The sequence below is a fragment of the Leopardus geoffroyi genome, chromosome D1, assembly GCF_018350155.1.
Source record: "Leopardus geoffroyi isolate Oge1 chromosome D1, O.geoffroyi_Oge1_pat1.0, whole genome shotgun sequence".
Taxonomy (NCBI): Eukaryota; Metazoa; Chordata; class Mammalia; order Carnivora; family Felidae; genus Leopardus; species Leopardus geoffroyi.
The window spans coordinates 106138627-106142084 of NC_059329.1; the positions used below are offsets into that span (position 1 = coordinate 106138627).

At 50.5% G+C, this 3458-nt stretch overlaps 1 long non-coding RNA gene across 1 annotated transcript; it reads left to right on the top strand.

The window, feature by feature from the left end:
* Positions 1 to 491: 491 nt before the first annotated feature.
* On the top strand, positions 492 to 2010 carry LOC123602742. The gene is made up of 2 exons (XR_006714531.1): positions 492 to 837; positions 1701 to 2010. It is a non-coding gene; the product is annotated as an uncharacterized LOC123602742 (long non-coding RNA).
* The last annotated feature ends 1448 nt before the right edge of the window (positions 2011 to 3458 follow it).

Genomic DNA, 3458 nt, shown 5'->3' on the forward strand with positions numbered 1-3458 from the left:
TATTCAGGCCACAAGCAGTCCGTCTCTCCTGCTCAACCTCTCCCTCGCCCTCTGAAATTCTTCTTCCTACTCACGGACTCCAGCCTTTTCCGTCCCGTGACTAGTATGTTGGAGGGGGGGTGTGTGTGTCAGGAAAACAGGTCGCCCTGACGTTGCCTGGCCAGATGACTGCAAATGGCAAGTCATGGACCACGCAGGGATCCGGGATCAGTGCTGTCCCCCAGACACAGCTGTCAGCCCCTTGGTGTCTTCCATTTACCATCACGGAGGGGACCGAGGGTTTTTCTCTCCCTCAAACCATACGGTTAGACTTAGAGCCTCTTCTTTTTTTTTTTTTTTTTTTAATTTTTAAAAAAATCTTCTTTCCAATGTTTATTTACTTTTGAGAGAGAGACAGAGCGTGAGCGGGGAAGGAGCAGACAGAGAGGGAGACCCAGAATCCGAAGCAGGCTCCAGGCTCCAAGATGTCAGCCCAGAGCCCAACGCGGGGCTCGAGCCCACAAACCGTGAGATCGTGACCTGAGCCGAAGTCAGATGTTTAACCCACTGAGCCCCCAGGTGCCCCTCGGAGCCTCTTCTTTTTGGAAGGCTTGTGGGGGACTGAGAGGAAGGGCAGCTGAGGTAAAGTATGGGGGCCACCAGCTTCCCCAGGGAAAGGGATTTCTAGGCCGAGACCTTGTGGAGTCTGTTTGTGTCCATCTGGCGTGGTGAAAAGAAAGGAAGCAATTCTCAGCGTGTATCTACCCCTGCACGATAAAAGGAAGGAACTATTGATACACAGCATCTCGGATGAATCACAAAGGCCTCAGGCGGAGTGAAAGCAGCCAGTCTCCAAAGGTTAGATACGGCCAGGTTCTATTTCTATGACGTTCTCGGGGGCAAAACTATGGAGGGAGAACAGGTGAGTGGTTGCCAGAGGTCACAAGTGGGGAATGGAAAGGCCCAGCAGGAGGGAGTTTTGGCAGGATTGTTGTGTATTCTGTCATGGGGACAGTTACACGAGTCTGTGGATGTGCTAAAATTCAAAGAATTGAGGGGCACCTGGGTGGCTCTGCTCTCGCTCTCTCTCAAAATAAATAAACATTAAAAAAGTAAAAAATAAATAACATTCAAAGAATTGTACACCCCCGAAGAGGTCAATTGTATTGTAGTGACAATTTTTCAAATAAGAACTTTAAAAGTTAATGATGACTGGGGCACCGGGGTGGCTTAGTCGGTTAAGCGTCCGGCTCTTGATTTCAGCTCAGGTCACGATCTCATGGTTCCTGAGTTCTAGCCCCGTGTCAGGCTCTGGGCAGACAGCACACAGAGCTTGCTTAGAATTCTCTCTCTTTCCCTCTCTCTCTGCCCTCCACCCACACGCGCTGCCCCTTGAGCTCCCTCTCTCTCTCTCTCTCTGCAAATAAATAAATAAAACTTAAAAAAAAGTTGATGATAGGAATGGCTGACATTAGCTTTCTATGCACCCAACTCTGTGCTGAGTGCGATGCCTCCATTATCTCATTTATTCCTCTCAACAAGTCCATTTGGCCCTCAGATGATGATGCACCTTGTTCAAGGTCAGGTAGTAGTAAGTGGCAGAGCAGGAACTTGGACCCCTGTTCTGCCTGACTCAAGAGCCTGAGATCTAATCACTGTGCCTCATTTGGAAGAGGTGGGGTTGAGAGCAGAAGTTTGCTTGTGGAAACGTTCTATTTTAGGTCCCCCTGGATCATTGAAGGGGAGACGTCCCGTTGGTGGTTGATTTCGACATTCTGGAACTCAGAGAAGGCTGACTTAGCAGTGCAGGCGTGGGGGTCACCGGCATATGAATGGGGCTGAAGAGCCTGGGAGATGGACACATCTGACCGGGAAAAACTAGAAGGAGACTCAGAGAAGGACCAAGGCAGAAGCCCAGGGCCCACACACCTAAACGCAGTCACTCACACACCGCCCTCACTATTTATTTGCCACATCAGTACACGCCCCCTCTTGTTTTCTAGTAAATAGAAAGTTCTTGAAGTTCTCCTACTTTTTAATGTAATGAGTTTATGTCAAAAGGAAATTTGTACATAATGGGTGAAAAAAATCAACGTCAGAGCCATGAAGGGCATTGACGATATAAACACAGCGAAAACAAAACAATACCACACGATTCTAGCTAGGTAAAGGACATCTGCAAATGTTAGTCCTGTGTTCAAGACGGAGCCGCCCCCCATTGAGCCCTGGTCCCAGAAGAAGCGAGGATTGAGAGAGAGTCAAAAAGGAAGTAACTTTGTTAGTGACACTTAAAATCAGCTCTCTGGACACCGGCGGGAGTCACGCTCTTTGTGTAAAGCAGAGGCCCTCAACCTTTCTCCGTGAAGGGCCAAATAATAAATATTTAGACTTCGAGGGCCACTTGCATGCCTGCTACATACCCCACCCCCCCGCCACCGCCCTTGTCTTGAAATCCTTTAGAACCATTCTTAGTCCTGGTTGGATTAAAAACAGGCCCAGGGCCGGGTCTGGCCCACGGGCTGTAGTTTGCCACCTCCTGATTTCAAGGATGGTGAGAAGAAGGCCAGACCCCCAACGAGACAGGTGTTTATGGTGTCACACGGGGTTCCTAGGCACTCAACTCCGGACCGCGCAGTAGCGTCCCCACCCCAGCCATCAAAGGCCCTTCTCTGCCTCTGTTTTTAGGCTCCCACGCAGGCAATTCCTTGTCCCCCAGGAGCCTCGTGGGAGATTTGGCTACACCTCCCTTGTGGACGGTTTCACAAGATCAGAGCCTCTCAGAACTGGTTGTTCAGGGAGCCGCTTTGGGGCTAGGTCAGCATTTCATTACCAATACTTCCCTCCGGACTCTGTGGGTCCCTCTTCTGACGTTACTCCTTGCATATTTCCTTCCCTCGGGGCCTCTCTGTGCCTCGGATGAAGGCCTCACTGTTCCTTCCTCACTGAAGGTTAGCCACACTGAGGTCACCTATGACCTCAGATCACCGCGGCCTCCATCACGTCCTTCCCTCCCTCATGTCAGGACGTGGAGTTCAACGGCCCCTCCCCCACCGCAGGTTCCGGCGGGTCTTCCTTCCATTCGAGGTGGAAGGGATGTTCTAGGTCATCCAGGGCAAGGCCTTAAGAAGTCCTGCAAAGCTCTCATGGAAACTGCCTTTGGACATTTGTTTAGGGTGGAGCCAGCTGCCCTGAAAGAAGTTTGACAATCCCAAGACCGCCGTGTTGTGAGGACATCCAGGCTGGTCAAGTGGAGAGAACACGTGGAAAGAGCAATGCTTGGGGTCCCCAGCTGTCCCAGCCCAGGAGCCACACATTGAAGCAGAGAAACCTTCAGATGGGCTCCAGCCCCCACTGCGACCTCATGAGACCCCAAGTGAGAATTGCCCCACTGAGCCCAGCTGACTCCTAGACCATGAGAGATAATAATAAATTATCCTGCTTAAGCCATTACATCTTGGGATTTTTTTTCTTCAAATGTT